Source organism: Micropterus dolomieu, linkage group LG11 (genome assembly GCF_021292245.1).
Source record: "Micropterus dolomieu isolate WLL.071019.BEF.003 ecotype Adirondacks linkage group LG11, ASM2129224v1, whole genome shotgun sequence".
In the NCBI taxonomy this organism is placed as follows: domain Eukaryota; kingdom Metazoa; phylum Chordata; class Actinopteri; order Centrarchiformes; family Centrarchidae; genus Micropterus; species Micropterus dolomieu.
Window position 1 is genome coordinate 25522518 of NC_060160.1, and position 8411 is coordinate 25530928.

Below are 8411 nucleotides of genomic sequence, written 5' to 3' on the forward strand. Positions count from 1 at the left end.
GGGGGGGGGGGGGGGGGGGACAGGTAGCTGTCAGGAAGTGAAGACTTATTAGTATATTCTCAATCTTCATTCCCCCAGTGCTAAATCATTCCCGGTGATGGGGAAATAATTCATCAAGACATTAAAGAGGCAATCGTACATGAGCACCTGCTCCCTGTGTGTGTTAGCCCTGATATGATTAAAGAACCAATCATCTGGACATCATGCACACTTAATGCAAAATACAATTTATACTGTGGTCACAAGCTCCCCTCCGATGGTGAAACCGAGACTTAAAATTGCCTCTGATTTATACCAGTGGTGGAAACATGCAAGTCTAATCAGGTAGTCAAGGCAGCAAGCTACTGTTTCCAAAAACACTACAGTGGCACGAGTGCACAAAAGCTTGGCTAACAATGACACATTGTGCACATTGTGCAGAACACAACTTGAGGTGTCTTTCCAATAACAAAGTACCTGTGGTTTATGAGATTTTAATTAGCCAAATGATTGCACAACTTTTCTTTTTTACGTTTGAAGAGAGTGGGTGTGTGTGTGGTGAGACTGACAGGAAATTAGACTATAGGGACAGAATGAGGAGGAGGAAAAAGTAGAAGAAAGGGTGGTGGAAGAATGCAAAGTGTCCTGCACTGTTTTGTTTAATAGATCCCATTGGACAAGTGGTTTCCTCCTTCAACAAAGGGGGTATGACACAATGACCCATAGATGTTGTTTTTTTCCAAGCAGTCACGGTAAATATATTTATACTTGCATAACCTTCCATCCACACCACAATAACTATGTAAAAGGGAAGCACAGAACAGAAAGAGAAATATTGGAGATAAAGACATTATTGAGATGAGGTGCCAGCTAATGTACATTTAGATCATATCATAGCCCTACTTCACAGTTGGGTAACCCCAATGCTGATCTGATGCCAAGGGTCTCTGGCATAGTGGGACTGTCCTGCCATGCTACAGTTCCTCTCAGTGGAGAACAGCCGCAGTACTGTAAGGGAGAAACAGACCAGAGCCTGTAGCAACCACCCATAAGCAAGCCCTGCATACCGAGCCCCTGTGGCCAGGACCTGGTCTACAAAAGCTGAGATCAGACTACTGCTTGGGGTAAAAGAAAAGCTAACTAATATGTTATTGACAAAAATTAAACAAAGATTTAAAAGATATTTCAATAAACTAATCTAGTAGGAATCTCTCAGACAGAATGAGGCTGGACATGAGGAGCCGTGGCTGCAAACCAATCCAGTTTCACTTTTTTCACATGTACACGTAAATTAAGATGCTGGTAAAGTTGAGGTGGGGTTTGGAGGGGGGGGGGGGGGTTATAATCACTTGTGACTGAGGATTGGAAGGGGGAGCGCACTTTTAACAGACGCAACACTGTGTCTGGTATAGGATTATACCCTCACTGCTAATTACTCCCAGACTCCTTCACTCTGCACCAGAAACTCTGCACAGATACAGTAAGCCGGCATGCTGCTTGCCTATCCACCACACAAAAGAGAAGAGTGGGCTGAAGCAGAGGCTGGCATGAAGCCTTACGCATGCACTGTGGCCACTCGGTGTGTTAGTGATGAGTGAGGAAAAGAAAGGCCAGCTGCTGGCAAACGTTTAGTACACAAGTTTTATGATGTGAGACTGGAACAAAGGCACTGACTTGGAATACTTGTTGATGAACTGTAAGGCTGCAAGAGCTGTACGTGTGTGTAAATGCTTTCTAGATGATTAGCATCTTTGGGATACTTATTTATTGAAAGTCACATTTGGACGACATACAATGGACATCCAAATCCAGAGTGCTTCTGACAAACCATTCAACAAAATCAGTGAACTGGCGGCAGATGTAGGTTGGAAAAGAAGGCCACACAAATGATGCAGAAGATTTGAGCAGCATAGCCCACCCTGCACCAGGCACACGCCCTGCCTCAACTCCTGCCTTATCTGTCAATCACACCAGATTCTCACCTCACAGCTGAAGCAATTGCTAACCAAAACTATTGGCCCTGGTGGAAGTGAGTAAACGTCTGCCTCAGTGGCTGGTTGGGAACAATGGCCTGTCTTTCCCCTGCTGGCCCCAATTCCCAATCGCAGAGGAGCTTAGACTGGGCACACACCACAGCCATGTGTGGCCACCTCGATACCTGGTAACGCACACGCAGCCACCCAGAGCTGAGCAAGGCTTCCAGTCATCATTCCGCCACAGAAACACACACACACAACCAAAAGTTCTATACCCTCCGCTCAGTCAGCAGGGGTGCAGCCAGAAGCCGAACACCTCTGCCCAGTGGCCTTGTTACTCTTGGATGTCAGACATATTTTTCTTCCCTCTCTCCCCCTTTTGAAAACACACAGGTAGCTGGACAAGGATATGCACTATAATCAACAGTGGACCTGAAAATACTCCAGCCAAATGGCTAGAACAGCTGCTCTAGTCTGACTTGAGAGTAAACAGACAAATATTTCTGTTTTATGTGTATGATTTTACATGCTTGAAGCTGGACCTGTGAAGAAGCTTAAAGCGTATTAAAAGCTCAGTAGATTGCAGCTCTGCTTAGAGATATTCAACCAGCTACAGTGCAGGGCTTTTCAATAAATCCATCCATCACTGACGTCCATTAACACAAGGCTGTGGGGTTCAGTGGGCAGCCTATTGATGCCTGTAATGTGCATTACACATTGTTACAAATTCCTTCAGCTGCCTTACATGGACAAATCCTGCAAGCTACTTACTCCCAATGGGTTAGCGTGATTAAAATGTAATTTCTATGTCATAATCCATTCCGATCCTTTCACCCATAATCGTCGTTTTTATTTTTTCTTATTTCTCTGAACCTTGGCCAAAAACAGTTAAGGATCACTGTGGCTTACTTGACGCTCCCAAGCAGCACACTGTTGATCCAGTAAGAGGAATGTAGCAGATACAACCGACCAAGAGGACCCAATACTGCATCACTGCCAGATGTTCAGTTAGATTAAATAGCTTTTGAGGCTTTCCCATCCTATTAAGTGACAAGCAGTGTGGGCTTTAAGAGGTATGCATGCCGCCCAAAGTGTGCACAAATGTGCCTTCATTTTTCACGAAATGTGTGTGTTTTGTTTTTTTGGAACAAAAAAACAATTCAGAAACTCAGCCTTTACCAATCAGCACTGTTGAGATTCATTTCTGAGTTTTAGACAGCCAACATTTGAAGAGACACCTGTTCTTTGTTACAGAAAGAAACATTTTGACATGCCGGTGTTTCGATGGAAAACACAAGCTTAATACTTGCTGTAGCCAAATTTGGTTCAAGAGAACAGGCCTTTCTGCCTTGGCCTTTACTGCAAGAAGAATCAATCATGACAAGAAATGTATTTTGATATGGAGTCTGAAAGTCATGATTTTCTGCAAAGAAAGAGGTGATATAATTCCCCTTATCCTGGATCATTTTGATGTGAGGGTTTTCCTAAATCCAGAGTCGGTAAGAAGGGAGAAGCTCGCTCACACAGAGCAATCCTTCACTTAGCGATAAGAGGCAACACTACTCATCATGCCCTGATATGAGTAGACGTTTTTGCAGAATATCTGAGGCAGGCGCTGTGATGACAGAGCAGCTGAGGTGACGCAGCGCCCTCTTTGGATGATCACAGGAATTAATCGCCTATCCGATCAGCCCAGTGAACGTACAGCCACCTAATATCGAGGTCAAATGCACTGCATACCGTGTGGAAGCTGAATGCAGACCATCATTTTATAACATGTCGCTAACAAATTAAAACAATACTACTGTCCTCAAACGTCAGATCTACAAAACATAATCGATGGAGGCAGACTGCCTTGCGCAGAGCTGCGTAAATTAAGCAATATGCATCTAATGGCGGTCAGTGACGTGGTATATTAGATGGGAAGTAGGTGATTTTAAACCATTAATCATGGTCATAATTAATATTAATGCATCCAGCGGACTGGCGGGCTTCAGATCAGGCGCTGGATCTTAATTGGCATGGTGAGCAGAAAGACAGCATTACAGGCAAAGCACACTGTCATCTCAAACCTTGGGAGGGGTGCTTCAGTCTTATTTTTAAAATGCCAAATCACCCAACGCAGCTTCGTGCCATTTCCTATGTCGAGGCTTCAGTGTTACCAATTTCCAATGTTACACTGGCTTCCTTTATGCCTCCAAGGGAGCACGGGAGTTGAGCACCATCAATGCTCCATTCACACTCATTGTCAGTGAAATTGTTAAACTTACCTTCCAGCTTCGTCGCGGAGAAACACTTGCTGCAAGATAATAGTAATCCCCTGTCGCTGTCACCACGGCACAAGCGACCAGATGCAGTCACGCGGTGGGCTGTGTAACTAGAGAGCCGATGCCCGGTGCTGTCTGTGCGGGGCCGTTCATTCAGCTGAATGATAGTGGAGAGTGAAGGGACTGACAAGTCGGTCAAAACAGCAGCACCACGCCTCCCCTCTTAAAGCTACCGCGCTGTATCTGTAGATCTGTGGGCCTGTCCCTGCCCCCGGTGTGTGAGGGGGGTGTTAGAGGTGAGGATGACAGCTGACTGAAACATTTCAAGCCCTTTACACTTAATTAATAAGGAATCATCTTCTTCATTGCCACCAATAACGTGTTACTGTTCAATGCTTCCTGTAGGACAGCAGCAACAGTAGTGCAATACATTTTTTAAAAGCAATATAGCAGATAGTGTGCATTTAAAACAAGTACAGCGATAGCCATAAAGACATATACTGTAATTAATGTGACTACAAACAAACTGAGGATGAACATGTACTACAGCTTTCATGTTTGCCCATGAAATAGGGTCCAATAACGTTTCCCAAACATAAAGTAAAGGTCTTGCTGCCCCAGCTGCTAAGCATTTAATCCTCTGAAATATGAAGAAACAGTATGACTGGCTGTGTTTTGATCTCCTCACAGCCTGTAATCCTTCATTAATTGCAAATTCTGGGCATCCACTTTGACCTGGGCTCGAAAATAGGCATCAATACTAATTTCATGTGTTTGAGGGGGAAAAAAAGCCCTACTGTGATGTTTTGAAATAGAATGTGTGTGATAATTCCTGAGAAAGAAATCGGTTTGCTAAAGGTCAGTAAACAAGACTGAGTGAGTTTGGTGGCCTGAACTGAACTCTTCGGCAGCTTTAATTTGTACCCATGAAATGCAAAGATCCTTCACACCGTGGAAGTTGCTTGGACGAATGTACTGGGGACTCAACAACTCATTGCCACAGTATTTTGACTGACGCTGCTCATAAAATCTGTCAGGAAAACTAGTTATGGTCGTGAAAGAATTTGTTTAGAGCCTGGCTGGTCACCAAGGCAGAACCGGAGCCATGCTTTCTGTGAACCCATGAAGATGATGACATTATAGTTTACTTTAACAACAAGCAACAACAGCCTGGCAACGGCAACCATTTTAAAGAATAGGTTGAACACTCAACGGCTGTTCATTTTTTTCCAGTGAGTACATTTAGTTTTAAGCCTGTTTTCGCTAGCCAAAATTAGCATCCCCATTAATATCACATTTAATGTGAATTACAGAAGCACCTTGCTAATCAAGCTAGCAAGATGGCAACGGCTAAAATGCCAAACTCAATGTCAAAGTCCACAAACCAATGGGTGACGTCACAGTAGCTGTGTCCACTTCTTTTATACAGTCCATGATCTTGACCCATACTAGAGACCAAATGTTGCAAACTTGCAGCCATACGGTGTCAAAATGAAAGTAGAAACACAGCTGCTACCTGCATTGATTGGGATTCCTGAAATACCTTCATGCTATCTGTACAAAACAGTTTCCAAAGCTCTTAGCATTATCTAACACTCTGAGACAGAACAGTGAAGCGGTTAGGGTTGCTGATTTGTAGTCACTGTACTGTATTTCCATTTTGAATAAAAATTATACTTGTATACTCAATGACTTATGATAATAAGTTAACTTACTTGTGAGTTCAGCAGTTATCAGTGAGTTTCACATTCGGGTCACAAATAATTGTGTCAGCTACTGTAAGAGTCAAGTTTGTCAGATGGTGAGTATGTGTCTTCACTTTGACTGAAGTTTCAGGAGTAGAGAGAACTGTCCAGGAGCTTGGCGGCTTGGCCTGTCAAAGCCAGGATGACATTATCCAGTGGAAGCAAGTGATTCAGCCCCTGGGAGAAAACCAAGCAAGAGTCCTCGATTAATCTCTTCAATTTGGCATAACCGGGGGGAGGTCAAATCTATAATCCAGAGCGGATAGTATATCATAGGGGAGTTAGATTCATGTCAGATAATGACACTCCGTCAGTAACTTTACCCTGAGCCTTTTAGCCTGACCCCCAAAACTCAGTCAGTGAATTAGACTTGGCGACATGTGGACACACACAGACACATGCGTGCGCGCACACACACTTTATGGCACAAGTTTTACTTTATATGGGGTCAGTTCAGACTTCTCTTAACCATTCTATTGTTTGGAACACAAATATATGACATATGATATTATACAATGAACCCACCATGTCACAGTGAGCAGTGTCTTTAGTGACGCCACCACAAAGTATTTTTACAGGAAACCCAGTGAGTGGGAATATCTGTCCATGGCTTGGAGTTAGTTTCTCCAGGTTTTAAAGTGACCTCAGAGAGACTAGTGGGGAACAGTCTGAGGCAAAGTCGCCTCTTTGCACTTTTGGAATTCTTTAAAAGTTTGGAAGACACGAGGACTGCTGGACTTCAGGATCTCGCAAGGCAAAGGCCTTTTTTTCTGTTTCTATTCTGAGTTTCCAGGCAGACCAATCAGGCACACCTCAAAACCATTCAAATAATTTGAAGCCGTCTAGCTTTTATTTCACTGCTCAGGTCCGTCCCAGAAAGCCAAGACTAACAGATGTAGTTACGGGAGGATTATCTGAGCGTCTATCAGACAGGAGCCAGGTTGTTTGTAGACAGACTTAATTTGACAGGGCTGCAGATGTGAAAAGGTCCAGTCCACACCTCAGGATCTCAGGGGTGTCTGGGCAGAATAGAAATGGCGCTAACTGAATTCACACATGTCTATGTAGTATGCACATACACACATGCTTTTGTGTACAGTGAAACTTGCAGACGTGCATGTGCATACATCACACATGCTCAAATATCTTTAAAATATTAAAATATCTTTCTATGAGCCTCAAAAGTAGTAGTCATAGACACATTAATCAAATAATTCAAAGTATCCAATACTAGAAAAACCTTTAGCTCCATTCCTTTTACACATAAAGATAAGTTTATGCCACAATGTTATAAATGGCTTCTGTGGCACTGAAGGGAGTTTTCATGTCTGAGGAAGTAACCCTGATGATAAAGGTGAAGATGATGACAAACTGGGCTTAAAGACCCCTGCTGCTTTCATTTTGACAGTTGTCAAACTCCCCCTAACTAAATTGCTGGAGTATCCCTTTCAAGTCACATCTCTTTCAGAACTGCATATCACAACATAAAATGTCAAAAGATAAGAAAATATTCTGCTGAGGCTACCAGCCGCTATTAGATATGGATTGAAGCTCTCATGAAGCTCTCACGATTTATGAAAAAGGATTTAACACAAGCAACAAGCCACAGGTGGCTCTAACGACCATGACGACAGTTGTTACCACAGCCAGGAGAACTAACGAACCAGCGGAATCGACGATCCTAGCTAACAACCCCAGAGGTTAAATAGCTGAGTTTCCCTACCAGTCAGTCAGAACTGAAGAAGTTTCTTGGATGAGGGACGAAACGTCTTCTAGTCTCTTCAACTAAGTCCAGTTGCCCTTGACCACAACCTTCGTTGGATAACTATGACATGGATGACTGAGAACCTTTACAGACACAAGCAACATACTTTCTAAATACTAAATTTAATTTAAATACGTTTTTACTAAACTGATAGATACAGCACTATAAATAAAAAACAAATATGACAACACAATAAAATAAGTATAAAATAAGTCAAATCAGAACCAGCAGCCTTAGTTACAACAAATGTGGGTAATTTAACTTTCACCAAGATATGAAGCAAATATTTTGGGCTAGTCTGTGCTTATTATTGGGATCAAAGTAAAAATAAATGTTTTTGAAATGGCACACAAGGATAATAGCATGGAGCAATTCCATTTACACTATGGGCTGCAACTGCATAATATGGTGTTCCTCAAGATACAGGATTGCCTGTCAGGTCTACCTCCTGGGATGAAATGACTTGGTGCCCTTGAGCAGGGTCACTTACCTCAAATTGCCTGAGTAACAAGCCAGCTGAATAAATGGCTTTCAATGTCAGTGGTGAAAATTACTCTGGTAAGTGTATCCATTCAGCTATGTGAGTGATGAGAAAATAAAAGGGCATCGCTATCAGGGAAATGACTCCATGCATTCCAAATGACACGTTTGCGTCTAAATCAGAATATTCCTGGGCATA

General features: G+C 42.9%; 1 protein-coding gene across 2 annotated transcripts in view; it reads right to left on the reverse strand.

Annotated features, from left to right (window-relative positions):
* Positions 1-4396, reverse strand: part of daam2 (dishevelled associated activator of morphogenesis 2) — an 88578-nt gene extending 84182 nt beyond the window's left edge. For both annotated transcript variants that reach the window (XM_046062626.1, XM_046062624.1), the window contains exon 1: positions 4226-4396. The gene's annotated coding sequence lies outside the window, so the exon portion shown is untranslated. The remainder of the gene's footprint in view (positions 1-4225) is intronic.
* Positions 4397-8411: the final 4015 nt, after the last annotated feature.